Source organism: Microtus pennsylvanicus, chromosome 1 (assembly GCF_037038515.1).
Source record: "Microtus pennsylvanicus isolate mMicPen1 chromosome 1, mMicPen1.hap1, whole genome shotgun sequence".
Taxonomy (NCBI): Eukaryota; Metazoa; Chordata; class Mammalia; order Rodentia; family Cricetidae; genus Microtus; species Microtus pennsylvanicus.
Window position 1 is genome coordinate 67,292,418 of NC_134579.1, and position 15,918 is coordinate 67,308,335.

The following is a 15,918-nucleotide window of genomic DNA, read 5'->3' on the forward strand; positions in this document are numbered from 1 at the left end:
GGCACCCATGTGTTGTACATATATAAAAACAGAAAAAACACTCATACACATAAAACAAAACAAAAGTCACAAAATAAAAAACCATAGAGCCTACTAAATGTCCTGCAAGTGTGCCACAAATCAATGGTTAGCTCTTCCTCCCGAGCTCAGAACCCAGAGCTCTACAAACTCCCATTTGCCTCTCTAGAGTGCAACCAGAGTCAACAATGCTTTGCACATTGTTGCACAGGAAATCTGGTTTCTAACAGGGTTTGAAGAGTCACCGATTCTTGCTGCACCTTGACCTATAGTTCTTCTAGAGTTCAGCTTATTTCAGAGATCTCACCTTATTTCCTCAGGTAGGCGATCTCTCCTCTGAGGTTAGTCACCTTCCTTAATGGCTGGACAGTAAGCTAGAATGGAATTCCTAGTTTTGTGTATACCAAGAGGTACTCCCCAATTATCTGCAATCCAAAATAACGGGAATCCTCGAGACCATGGATCCTCCCCTAATTTAGCAGCCATGGATCATTTGAAATAATGTAGGTGGATCTTGGAGATGTCAAGACTATTTTGAAAAGGTTATACAGCACAAGAATCATTTCTGCCCAATAAATATGTTCTTTTCAAATGTAACTGTTAAACTAGTAATTCCAATTGAAATGTGTTCTTATCATCAGATGTATATTCAGAAACTTCTAAACACTTGAGGCCCAGCTTGAGTCACTGTTCAACACATGGAGTGAGTGCTGTCAAATTATACTAGTTAACATCCTGGGCAGAGAGATGGTCCGCATAAGGACTATACAATATGGTCATTGGTAGCAAGGCTGGAATTAAAAGTCAATGTTTAACAGTAAAAGCTCAATTTTCCCTGACAAGTTGACAGCCCTTTTTAATTCCAATAAACTGGAAGAAATTATTGCCAAAAAAATTCTATCGCCAAAAAAAGTCTAGAGACTTCCAACGTGAAGTCTCTAAAACATTTCAACTAATTAGTACAGAATTTTTCTTGGCTAATCCATATGTGTTTTCAACTTAGAGGAAACAAGTGTTCACAATGTATTGCCAATGATGAATATCACCAAATGCTTGGCCTTATTAACTGATCTTATTATAGTACTAATGGAAACACTTACGTTCAAAGAATAGGTCAAGTTTTTATATTAGTCTTATGAGCACCATATTTGAGAAAAGCATTTTGAAAAGAAGACTACATGCAGGAAGAATGGCAGTTTGTAATCCCAGCATTCAGGGGCTCGTGAGGAAAGATTGAAAGTTCAAGCCAGCATGAGGTACACAGCAAGATTTCATATAAAAGCAGTAATAATAATTAACAGAAAACAAAGTCTATAATACATAGTACATGGGACTATACTTTGGAGAAACTATTTTTCAGGATTACAGATACAAACATAAATGCATATATGTATCTATATTATATATGCCAGCTTCTTGGTTTCTGTACTTCTTAAACTTTTTGTAATGTATTTCTTATACTTCAGATATTTAATTTCAGATTGTTTAAATACCATTTTAAATCCACTCATTTTGATAGTATATATTAGGCATAGAACAGTTCAAAGGATTATCCATCATCTGAACACCATTTCTTTTAAAATATATTTAATCAATGACAACTGGTCTAAGTCTTTTTACTGCAGGCTGAATTGGTATCTACAAAGAATGACTACACTAGAAAAGAAGCCCGTAGAAAGTGTCCATGTGCATACACAAAGAGGTATGCTGTCAAACCCATGATTAACATGGAATTCCAAATTTACGGAGTTTTCTAATAGCTCCCAAGTATATAATTTCATTCAGAATGAAATATTATTAGTCTGATGTATAATTCTTTTGTGCCAACTGCGTTGCCATTCAAGGCCTTCCTGAGTTTGCTGCATCACTGCTCTCAAGAAAGCTGAAGCAGTTACAAATGTGGGCATCTTCGTAAACCAGAATGGCACTGGAGAAAATACTTCACAGCCAGGTTCAGAAGACAGATGAAACCCCTGATTCTTCTCTGTCCTACTCCATGCGAAGTGAGCAATACTGACAGTCCAGCTCATCTTAAAGCACACATGGCAAACACTGGTGAGGGAACTTAAACGCCCCTACTTCTCACACTGCTTCATTGAGTTTCACTCGCCAGGCGTTTTCGTAAACTGCAGTCTTGAGGGCAGGAACTGTGTGGGGGCTATCTCCACACCTTCTCTACACAGTGTATACACCCAGAAAAACTACGGGATGCTGATCAAATGCAAAATGCTGACGATTCTGAGAAAGAGCGCTAACTAGAAGGTACTCCAAGTGAAGCAGCTAATGAAATCAGTATAAGAAAGAGCAGACTATTCTAAACAGAAGAGAAAGAGCTTCCAACCTTCACACAGGCAGAGGGTGATAGGACAACTGAAATGTATGGGAAATGAGAAAGGCAACCCTGCAAAAAGCAGCCACGCCAAACACGTCAAGCACATAGTTCCCTGGGAAGAGCAAGGGGGAAAAAAGCCTCATCCAAGGGAGACCTGGTGAAGAGAACAGACTCAGACTCAGAACAAGCCCATAGCATGCACACACTCAAATCCTACTAAAGTAAGTGATGGATCAGCAGTGGAGAAGAACTATTCTGCCACACGGTGTGACTTCAAGGTCCATGAGTAGGCACCATCTTGAGATGGGGGGTCCTGAAAACAGAACACACCCAGAAGTCAGGTGTCTAAATAGAACCTGTCACTGTCCCGGAGTGCAATACTGCCCTAAGAAGGCAGTGACAAATTGAAAAGAGCAAACTACAGAAGAAGTGAGAACAGAACCCCACCTACAGCAAATGTTCTGCCAGGTATACCTCAGGCAGGTTATTACTGTCCGGAACATATAAAGGTGACAAATAATAATTCCAAGAGGCTAGGGTTGTAATCACCAGGTAGAGCACTTGCCTGGCACTTACAAGGCCTTGGATTCTAGCCACTGCACACATCTCTAATCCAAGCACAAGAAATAGAGGTCAGATGATCAAAACAGTTAAGGTCATCTTCTGCCTCACCGTAAGTCTGAGAAAAGCCTGGGCTACATGAGACCACATCTAAACCCATAAGCCAAAAAAAAAAAAAGTCAATCAGAACCAGTCAGTAAATGGACCAGTGAACCAGTGAGGTGAACAGATGCCTTTAAAAAGAAATCCAAAGATCTAATAGTTGAATATTCTTAGCCACCAGGCATGTAAGTAAAAGTTTTCTGAGATCCCATCTCACCACTGTTAGAATGGCTACCATCAAGAGAACAAATGACAACAAAGGGTGCTGGAGATGGTGAAGCTACAAGAAATAATCCTACATCACCGTGCGAATAGGAACGTAAACTTGTTCATTCACGTTCACTACTGCTCTATTCACAAGAACAAGGAATTAGAGATACCCATCAACTGATGAGTAGACAATGAAAATGTACATATGCACAATGGCACATTAGTGAACAGTTTAGAAAACAAAATTATTAACTTTGCAGGTAAATGTATGGAGCTAGAAAAATTCATCCTGAGTGAGGTGACCCAGACCCAAAAAGACAAGTATTGTACATTTTCTCTTCTATGTGAATATTAGTTTTTAAACCTCTGGTAAGCACGATACTTGTAATCACAAAGATTAGGTGTAGAGTAAGGGACCAGGAGGGAAGAAGGGTTCCCAAGGAAAGGGAACTAGCATACTGGAGAGATGCAGTAAGGGTGTGACTTGGGTAGGAGGGTCAAGTGAAAAGGGGATGCAGGCTAGGGATCAGGAAGAGAACATGAAGGATAATTAACAATAAGGTCATTGGAGGGGTCATATGGAAATGTGCTACTGTAGAAGCTGTCCAATATATACAAGTATATGAAGATATGAATGGAGTCACCAAAGCCCAGGGAAGACAATGCCCCAACTAGACATCTCTCACCACTAAGTGAAACTTCCAGTGCTAGGAATGGTTATATCAAGTTCAGTCAATGACCACAGGGGAGGGGAAACCGTGATTAGAACAGTATATGAAAAATTGATTCATTAATAAGTAGAATGCAATAGTATATGTATAGCCACTAAGAATATTAGTGGTGAAGCCTCAGAAAACTAAAAACAGAACTGCCATATGACACAGTTATATCACTCCTGTGTATAAAACCAAAGAACTCTAAGTTAACATGTAAAGATGGATTTCAAAGTAAAGTTAAAACCAATTTAAAAAAAACAAAAACAAAACACAAAATTGTTTAGGAGCTCCTCAAGTTCAGTGTCCTGATGTATAGAAATCTAGGAATCACAGCAAGTGTAGTGAGCTGTGTACACTAGGACATGTTGGACACTGCCCGTGTCCCAATTCTCCCTACAATAATTGTAGGGCTTTCCAAACACATAATTCCAGAACTACTTCTTATGCAAATAGCACCCCACCCATCCTCTTCTTGACAATCAGTCACAAAGAAGAAACTTATTCCTCTATCAACAACTCTAAAAAGTTGACTATCAGTGATTAAAATTCCAGTCAAAGAAAGCAAATGTAAAGTCTTAAAATAGTATTTTTAAAATGTTTTCTTATTCATTAATAGTAACAGATTATGACCACCTCAGTTTTCCTTCAAGAGAGAAAGAAATTAGTCTATATTTTACATAAAATGCTTTAAAGTATTTTATTGCTTGTGAACTAAGTATTCTCTTTAAACTTGTGTTAAGGATGTATCCTTTTTATTACTGAGAAATTTAGAAGTGACAGAGCATAAGTCAATGGATTCTCCTACCTTTTGTAGTAGATAAAGAGAAGTGTCCTCTCACATTCTCCACAAGCATGCACAGACACACAAACACATCAAAGTGCAAGCAGAAATTCCATTTGCTTTTCCAACAAATGAACTCATTCTCAAACTTCAGCCAATTAGTAAGCATTTATTTACACTGGTAAGAAAAGGCTTAGTAAGATTCAAAAGAGTAAAGTGATATTTTCTAAACTTCTGCTCAAAGTTTAATTAAGCTATATTCTTTCAGTAAAAACTCTTCCTTTCCCTCCAGTGTAGCTACAGAGTGAATAGATATATTTATAGTAAATATATGGGTGTTTGTGTGTGTGTGTGTGTGTGTGTGCACTATTCAACCTATCCACACAAGTAAGAAGCACTGCCACATAAAAATGCTTACACTACTAATGCATTCACTAGAGACTATTTCTTTCAACTCCCCCTTTAATGAAATGATAGAATTGTATGTGTTGTCCTTTTTTAAGTGAGTACTAGTAGCAGCAGATGGAATACTCGCTGATTCCTTTGAAAGAGGGCTTGGCATTGTGTCTGATTTCATCGACTCAATGAGGATATTCCAAACATAGTCTATACTGAGAATGTGTGACAGTCACAAGTTAACATTTATAGGACTTGCATGGTTATTTCTCCTAACCATCTAAAAATCAAGGTTTATTGACACCCTCATTTAGTTTATGAACAAAACTGAAACAAAATGAAGTGGCCTGAGCAAGATCATCTAGCAAACAAAACAAACATTAATGAAGTTCACCTCTTCTGGTCTCAAATATTTATCTCAAATATTAATTTGAACTGAGATAAATAATATGCATTTCTGAATATCAGAAAGGACTGAAAATATTAAATGCTAGTTAGAATAATACAAATATATGGGTGGTTTTTTGGACTGGAGAAGGAAATTAAATTTCAGGAAAGATGGTCTATATATGCATTTGTACAAGGGAGGTAATTTACTCTCCTACAGTCTTTCCTTGAAGTACACCTCTAACACCAAGGAGACGCCTTTTCAATGCACTCTGAAAAAGCAGTCAGGTTAAGTCATCCATGGTGCTTGTTAGGACCCAAAACATTGTAGTCATTTTTTTATTGGAGCACAAAAAAAAATAATCAAGGAAATTAGGACGTTACAATACCCCCCCCCCTTCTCTCTATTTCATGCCGAAGAATCTCCCCTCAGGAGAGAGATAGTACTACAGAATTTTAGACTAATATGTCTAAGACAGTGGTTCTCAACCTCTGGATTGGATGACCCTTTCACAGGGGTCACCTAAGATCAATGCAAAACACAGATACTTACATTACGATTCACAACAGTAGCAAAATTATAGTCATGAAGTAGCAATGAAAATAATTTTATGGTTGGGGAGGTTACTGCAAATGAGGTAATGTATTAAAGGGTTGCAGCATTAGGAAGGTTGAGAACCAATGGTCTAAGAGATAATATCACATGTGTATGTATGTATATATGCATGTATATATGAATGTATGTCTGCACACACAAACACACACACACACACACACACACACACACACACACTGGTACAAACAGAACCCAACAGTGATCTTGGAGAGCCTTACAGAATACTTTGATTACAGCAGAAATATCTGACTTTTTAACTTGAGTTGATTCTTAGAATGTTCCAATAAGAGAAAGCATAAAAATCTTAGTAATATACTGTAAGATTACAATGTAACTGAAATTCTTTGCCATTTGGGACATTTCTATTTACCAATTATTTTCCATAAAGGGATACTACAATCCTTTCAAGTAATTCTATAGTAAGATGTATTTTTATACATACATAATAAGATATGTTTTTACTTATCTTATTATCCAAATTAAATATCTAACCATAAGGCAACAAATACTCATTAAAAATATCAGGCTCAGCATAAGGTTTTATTGATTCAATATATACTGTTCCATTAGAGCTTTTGTGTTTTATGAAAAATACAAATAAAAATAAAATTTACATAAATTTCTGAAGCAGCAATGGTAAAGTACTAAAATTAGTTCATTCTTAACAGAAAATTAAAGCCGATTCTTAACTTGGAAAAACTATTAGCATAAACTATACAAGTAAATTCATGTTAGAACTTAAATAAAGGCACAAAATTATAGAATGGAAAGATAATATGCACGGATTTAAACATGTGCACACACAACACATAGACAACACAGACACACACAAGATACACACAAACACAAATACACAGATTTGTCTCTCTCACACAAATCTCTTCCTCTTTCTCTCTCTCTCTCTCTCTCTCTCTCTCTCTCTCTCTCTCTCTCACACACACACACACACACACACACACACACACACACTCACTCACTAACACCACACACAAGGTTAAGCATAGGAGAGATATTTTTAAACATTTTTACTATTATGAAATTTATCAAAGTAAATTTCTGCTTTGGCTTTTTTCCCCCTCCAAATTCAAAGCTAAGTGTAAAACCAGTAACTTAAACCACTTACTTGGTAAGCAGGACTTAGCTAACCACATATGCAGCAGATTATAGGCCAGCAGTTCAGAAAATGCTGAGATGATACAAGTCATCAAATCAGAAGTACTACTTTAATATCGTAAGCCATCTACTTCATTATCAAGACCACAGAGAAAATGGGTAAGGAACTAAAAGAGAAAAACGCCGAGTCAGTAATTTCCATCTGATGGAAAATGACCAGGGCTCAGAGAAGCAGGAAAAACTGGGGGAAGCAGCAGAGAGATAGAAGAATTCTTACTCAAACTAGTAACACTTTTTCTAAAACGACAATTTCCAGTAACTTGCCCTTAGAAGTTTAGAAAACACTTTCTATAAACTTCGTTTGTTATAAAAAAAAAAAAATGAACCTAAATCTTTTGGCAGGAGCAACAATCCAAAAACTGCCCTAAGCAAGTTACATTTTAGATTCTGTCTATTCTCGGGAAATGCGGCTGCACAGACTGACAGCAACACCAGGACTCCAGGAACAGCAGCATCTGGTTTCTCCTGGGAGAGAGTTCAGTCAGAGATGACCACAGTGATGGCTGAGTTCTGCCTTCTCAGAGTCTGTCCAGCAGTCACGGCCCTGTAACACTGCAGTGATGTGTATTCCATACAGCCCAAACAGTCGGACACCAGGTGCAAAGCACGGACTGACGGGTCTACTGAAGAGGAATTTATCTCTGACCTAGGGACACAGTATTTTCTCACACTGTATTAGTCTCTTGTATTTAGTTCAGCCTGAGTTAACTATAATCAAAATTTTAAAACTGAGTTCTCAGTGCCATGACCCATGTTTCCAGTGCTAAACTGTTACATGGGACTAGTGGTACTAAATAGTTATATATAGTATGCTATATATACTATGTATAGAATATAGCATAATTTCATTATCAAGGATGTCTTATTGGGTAACCATGTTCTAGATAATAATTACATCTGGACAGGTGGGACAGCGCTCATTTAGATAAATGGATCACTTGAACCTGGATTAGGCTCCACAACATTAAATGTCTAAAACCAAGACCATCTTTAAGTGTACACATGTGCATAAGTGTGCAGATGTGTGTCAGTATGTGTATGTCCAGGTACACCTGTTTTAATAAATATTTCTAAATCACTTTGCAATTATGAGCAATTAAGGGTCTTTAGCATCATTAGCCATCAGTTCAGTTTCAGATGCTTGAATCCTGAGATCTTTCCTGGGTTTTGCCCCTTAGCTTGGCAGCAGATGGTAGTGTTGGATACAAATGAAGAGTCATTCTAGATTCCTGGGGCCATCACTTTGCAGATATTACCACAAAGTTAAAGTAAACAAGGCCCAAGTAGAAAAAGGAGCAGGCATTCACCGTGCTTAATGGGGTTCACTCAATAACATACCCAAGGACCTTGAAATCAGATTAGCCAATATGTATACTCATGAATTTCAACATGCCTTGAAAATCAAACTGATCACAACTGAAAAAAAAGGCATTCTCTTAAATGTTATTGTCTTCCCTGCATTCCTTACATACATTTTATATGGTTGATCTACTTTATAACAATCAAGGAATATTTGAACTTAAAATAACTAAATTATTCTATCATAAAAATTACTAAAATGGAATCACCTCTACTTTAAAATGTCCATTATTTTCAGATCAACATAAAATTTTCTAATCATCTTTATAAAAAGATGGAACTCGTATACATTACAGTATGCCACTGTGAGGTTCTAGGAGGCATTCAATGAATACACAATGTACACGGAAGCATAAAGGGGTAACAATGACCAGCTCTACAATTCTCTAATTGAATATTCTGATAAGACATAAATGTAAACACGTTTACTCATCTGCAATATGAGAGGAGCGACCACTAATAAGTGCTTAAGTACTGGAAAGCATTGTTATTTTAAAGGCTTTCATTCTGATAGAGACAGTCTCATGGTCTAGAAAACAAGAGACTATTGTTGGTCATAGGGTATCCTCCAAAGAATATGACATTATATAAGCAATAACAAAAAGGTTTTTTTAAAGCATTTTTCCTCTAAAATTACCCAGATAGTAAGAATCTATTTATCCTACTTTGAGTTCATCTATCTCAAAAGGAACTCCAGATCTGTTTCACTCTCTGAATGCCATTTCCCTGGCAGTCTGCTGGTTTCATATGGTTTGGCGGCTAGTGCTCTGTTTGCCTTAGCCTAGAAAGAAAAGCCACTCATCTCCTTAAACTCCTGTAGAATAAACCTAGTGGTGCTCCTTAAAACCCAAAATATCACATCCAACCCAACTTACCAGGGGAAATTAAAAAAAAAAAACCTGTTGGGTTGTGGCTTCATAGAACAAGAGAGTTCCCTTAAGTGCTAGCTCTTACAACACTTGTTTATCCTGAGACAGACTGCTGTACACTCTCAATTTCTCTTCTGGAAGTACATACTTGACTAACATGTTTTCTCCTATTATCATTAATAAATTAAATTCATTAAAAATAAAAAAACTGATACTAAAAACTTTCAACTTTACTGCAGTAGTAGATGATAAAATAAGCAAACAAACAGCACGAGCAAGGAACTCAGGACCACGAGGGGTGCACCCACACACTGAGACAATGGGGATGTTCTATTGGGAACTCACCAAGGCCAGCTGGCCTGGGTCTGAAAAAGCCTGGGATAAAACCAGACTCGCTGAACATAGCAGACAATGAGGACTACTGAGAACTCAAGAACAATGGCAATGGGTTTTTGATCCTACTGCACGTACTGGCTTTGTGGGAGCCTAGGCAGTTTGGATGCTCACCTTACCAGACCTGGATGGAGGTGGGTGGTCCTTGGACTTCCCACAGGGCAGGGAACCCTGATTGCTCTTTGGGCTGATGAGGGAAGGGGAGGGAAATGGGAGGCGGTGGCGGGGAAGAGACAGAAATCTTTAATAAATAAATAAATTAAAAAATATAAGCAAACAAAATGAAAATATTCCTAAAAAAGCTTCCCATAAAATGTACAATGCACAATTTCACTCTGGTAACTTGGTCAGAATCTACACAAGTTTCCAGTAACCTTGGTGTATGTAAATAATAATTAGGTCAGAAACACGTGAGTAAGTCTTGAGATTCCCACAAGTTTCCTCTGACATATCATCACATCTCAAAATCAAGTCGTGGTTATGGGTAAGAAATGTACCTAGAAGATACCCCGACATCTGGGCACCTTGCTAGAATCAAGTAAGTCTCACAATGATGTACGTATCCACACAGAGCAGACCTACTTTCCTCGCTGTCAGTCAAGGAGACTACTTTAAAATTAGATATCCTATTCCAGAAATAAAGTCTATATAGAGACCCTGCAATAATTACAAAGGAGAAACTAGCCTGTGTTTCTCAGTATGACCACAAGACTTCAAGATAAAAAATTAGGAAATGAACAAAGTTCTTTAGAAAGGATTATGTAAATTGAGTGAGGTTAAATTTTTCTTTTTGTTCTTATTTTGTTTATTTCTTAAGAGAGAAAACCTTATTCATCTAATTGGTATTCAAATTATGTATTAATATTTAAATTTTTGTTTTATATATATATATATACATACACATATATATATGGGTGTAGTGTTTCTAGCATGTATACAATACACGCATGTGCCTAAGCAGGCCATGAGGACTTAGGTTCTCTGGGACTGAGTTAAAGACAGCTGTGAGTTGCCATCCTATGTGGGTGAGAGGAATCTTACCTAGTCCTCTAGGCCCTCTGCTATGCTATCTCTCCAGCCCCACATGAGGATTCTTGATAGCTTTCTTTTCTTAACAAAGGCTGGGAAGTCAGCTATTACCACGAAGGAAAAAGCAAAAATCAAAGGTGGATTCCAGTAAGAATGCTAAGATCCAAGGTAAACAGCAGAGTAGCAACGTGGATATGTTGTGAATTTTGTTTACTATTTCTCAGACAAAACATCAGTTTCAGAGCTACATAGACCAGGAGTCACATATTGCTCAGTCATCAGCTAAAAACCTTCAGTAAATTCTTTCATCTCTCTGTTCTCAACTGGAGAACCTCAACCTCATGTTTCTCATCTGGGAAATACAGTTCAGTGGGTGCTAAGTTCAGGTACCAGGAATCTGGTGTGTTATGGAGCAACAAAACTCCACATAAAATGGCAATAAAATGAGCATTTTCAAAGGCTAAAAGGATTTTGATGAATACTTGGATAGGCATTTACTCAGATTTAATCATTATATTTTGAATCCATGTAATCCAACACCAGGATATAAGTATGTACAATTATATTTTTAAAGAAAAATATTTTCTTTAAAATGGGGAGAGAAGTGTTTTATTAAGATAAAATAAATTATGCCCATAGGAAGGGTAAAGAAAATACTTGCCATTTAACAAGAAGTAATTCAGTAAAGCCTATTATTAGTGTTGGTATCACCAAAGTTAATAACATCTTATAATTGGTTATTTTCTATTAAGTATCTCTTCTAGACAGGTGTTATTAACCCACTAGTGACTCAGATCTAGGCTTCTAAACTAGAAGGTGCGGTCACTACGGGCCTTTAAAAGTCTGCAGAAATGCTCTCAACTGCTGAGCCATCTCTCCGGCTGCAGGTGTGGATGTTTGATAGTTCTTTATTTTCAGTGAAGGCTCAGCTATTACTACGAGGGGAGAGAAACAGAACTTCTTTGTAACTAACATCCAATAGGACAGCACATTTCCAAATCAGAGTAAGTAGAAGTGAAGGGGAAGCAGAATATCTAAATGTTTGATTAGTCTCACATTCTAAACTTTCAGACAAATGTGTAAGATTAACAGAGCAATGCAACATTCTCTATGAAAGTCACACAGTTAGTCTGTGAAATAGAACAACCATCAAAGCATCACAATTGAAATGCATTAGAATTGCATACTTAGAAGCACAGCCATGCAAAATCCAAGTAACACTTTAAAATGTACAGGAAAAAGTTGTGTGACTAAAGCTAGATGGATTTTCCTAATTTTTGTACTTTTAATTGTTTTATAATGGAAACTTTTTACATAATCTATATACCATTTTGATATATTTAATTTTAGGAAACATGATATTGTTTAACCAATATGCAGAAATACAATGGCCTTACTGTAACATATAAGCACATCTGCTCCTAGAAAACATCAAGACTTTTAGTGTAAATTCTGCCATCTGATCAACAGTGAACTCTGACAGGCTCCTTCTCACTTAAGAGCCACATACTCGGCACTGTGGAGGAAAATCTACATTGATCCAGGAATTCATCCAAGAGACAGAACTGCAGGAAACAAAGTTTACTCAATAGAATGATACAAATCTGTCCCACTGCAGCCTACATGAAGCTACCCACATATGTTAACTGATGTGCTAACCTTGTCCTGCACCAAATAACTATTTCCACACTACTGCTGTGAAGCTATTTCCAGTAAGCAAAGCAACAAATGTTTGCTTTCCTTCATCAGCGACCCTCCATTAACCATCCTTTGGCAAGCTTCTCCTTCTCCAGCCAGCAGTGCTCACAAGGCCTCCACTATCAGTTAAAGGGAGACGGCATTATCAGTCATCAACTGCAGACTGCACCTTCTGCTCAAAGGTTTCCTGGGCCCTGATGCTCAGTTACACTATGGCTGTCTTCACAGGGTTTTGAGTGCTGTGACAACCCCACAACCAAAAGCAACTGAGGAGGAAAGAGTTCATTTCTTCTTAAAACTCTCAGGTCACACACAGTCCATCACTGAGGAAGTCAGCACAGGAATCTAAGGCGGGTACCTGGAGGCAGAAATAAATACAGAGGCAATGGAGGAGTGTGGCTTACTGTCTTTGCTCCTAATGGACTGCTCTGGGGTGGCCCCGCCTACAGTGGGCAGGGCCTTCCCCCACACATCAATCTCTACTTAAGGAAATGCACAACAGGCTTGCTGGAAGACCAATCTGGTGGAGGCATTTTCTTCCTATTTCGTTTTTCTGTTTTTCTTTTTGGGTTCTTAGAGACAGGGTTTCTCTGTATCGCCTATGTTGTCCTGGAATCTGTTCAGTGAACAAGGCTGGCCTAGATCTAAGAGATCTGCCTGCCTCTGCCTTCTGAGTGCTGGCATTAAAGATGGACACTCCCTCTTCCCCAGTGATTTTAGCTGGTGTCAAAGTGACATAAAATTAGCCAGCTGCCTGCATCTTGAATCCTGTACAGAAAGCGGCTGCCTGCATCTTGAATCCTGTACAGAAAGCGGCTGCCTGCATCTTGAACAAAAAGAAGACAAGCTGTTCATATACCTTTCAAATGCAGAGAATAGACTTCACTTTTATTGTTCTAAAGTGTGCATGATAGTGTGTGTCCATATTTGTGTGTAAGTGTGTATACAAGGGTGTTAAAGGTACTTTCGTTTTGTTTTATTTTAGGTTCTGGAACCAAGACAAAAGCTCTACTACTAAACTACACTGTCACTTGTTACATAAAAGATAAGAATTATTTGAAAGGAGGGCTGACAGGCAGGTCAGTAGCACAGTGTTTGCCTAGCATGTCCAAAGGTCCAATCCCCTGCACCAAAAATAAATAAGAATTATTTAGAGACTTAAAAAGGCTAATATGTATCCTTAGAAATATAACATTTTTTTTTCCTGGTAAGACAGTGAACTAGAAGCCATGTCAGAATGAGTGGCTGATCACTGTTGGGAAACAAAGTGAACAGGAATATTTTCTCTTCATCAGCTGCTTCTCCAGTCCCCAGAATCCATTTGCTCAACGCCCCAAGAAAATTTCTCTTCTGCCAGCCTGAAAACTGTGCTCTACCAAGGGAGCTACCTGTTGCTAGAACTGCAACCAAACACATCGCCTCACAGGTGCAGAATCTGGTAAACTCAGATATGCAGTTAATTGCACACTGGGCAAAAGAGCTCTTCCGTGAAATCTACCAAGCAGTGCAAGTGTCAATTTATGGAACGTGTCCACAGTGGCTGCTTCCAGAACCATCGTTGTGCCCCAACAAGGATGACAAAACCTGGGGAAGCAAACACATGCTCTGAACAATGTTTTAGGCAGCACACAGCTATCCTGGCTGATGGCCCTGCAGGGTCATATCAGTCAGCTATCTCGAACTCACAGTTGTGTCAAGGAGTTCCAAATGAAAACCAAACACAGAAAAAGAGCTGGATTCCAAAAGAGACAAGTATAGGACTGGGAAAAAAATTGCATAGGGTAAAACTCTGACAAGAAAGCAAAAGGAATACGTGTTCTTCTCGTAACCCATGCAACTTTTTTCTAGAGCACATCATGTACGGGACAAAAATAAAATCTCTACAAATCCATAAATAATGAAGTAATGTCATGTATTCTATCTGACCACGATGAGATAAGACTAGAAACTTCAGGAAATATACTCCCATGGAAACTAAACAGAACACTGGAATGATGAACGGTACACTGAAGAATCAAGAAAGAATTTTATAAAAGTCCTAGAATTAAATAACCTGGTAATGAATCTTAAGTCATTAAAATAACAAAAACAAATCAATCCCAAAAGCAGTAGACAGGCAGAAATAATGAAGATACAGTTGGAAATTATGAAATAGAGATGACATAAACGATAAAAAGAACCAATGGATCAGAGCTGGATCTTTGAAAAGATAACACTGACAAAGGCTTACACAAACCAACCAAAAGAAAGAAAGAGAGAAGGCATAAACTAGAAAAATTAGGAATAAAACAGGAAAAATTAAAAAACACCAAAAAGTATCAAAAAATCATGATAACATACTTTAAAACTTTACATTTCACTAAACTGAAAAATTTAAAGGAAATGGGTGGAAATCTATGGAAACTAAACCAAGATGAAGTGAATTATTTACAAGCAATGAGGTAAAAGCAGTAATAAAACTCTCCCTACCACACAAAGCCCAGGTCTAGATTAATTCAGTACAGAATTCTACTAGACCTTTGAAAAAAAAACTGATATCAATACTCCAAAATTTATTCTTTAAAACAGAAATGGAGGCACAATTCCAAACCCTTTTACAAAGCCAGTATCACCCCATACCAACTTCATAAACAATTATAACTCAATATCTCTAATCAACAAAGATGCAAAAATTGTCAACAAAATACTTGTAAAGCAAATTCAAGTACACATCCAAAAGACCAAGTTAGGAATGTGGGTGTAACTCACATAGCTACTTCATAGACATGGAAAAGACCTTTGATACAATAAAATATCCATTTATAATAAAAAAACATATATCCTTGGGAGACTAGGAATACAAGAATCATATCTAAACACAATGATGGTTTTATATCACAAACTAATGACTATCATCATGTATAACTGCAAAAATCAAAGCATTGACACTAAGATCAGAGATAATGGGACCAACTCTATTCACTTCTACTCAACAAACCACATGGATTCCCAGCTACAGAAATAAAATGAGAAGAAAATAAAAGGGAATAGAAATAGAAGAAGAAGTCAAAGTCTATTGCAGATGATAATACTCTATTCATGAGAGATTCCAAGTTCCCAAAGAAACTCCTAGAACTGAGAAACACCTTCAGCAAAGTGAGCAGATACAAAACTAACAAAAAGACAAAGACAAAATTCACAAAGGGAAAAAAAATCAAGAAATCCCATTCACAATACCCTCAATAAAATAAAATAGCCCAACATAGCAAGGAAATGAAAGACCTATAAAATGAGAACTT

General features: G+C 37.4%; 1 protein-coding gene across 2 annotated transcripts in view; it reads right to left on the reverse strand.

The window, feature by feature from the left end:
* Ccdc50 (coiled-coil domain containing 50) overlaps positions 1 to 15,918 on the reverse strand; it is a 64,110-nt gene that overhangs the window by 37,870 nt on the left and 10,322 nt on the right. The window lies entirely within an intron of this gene.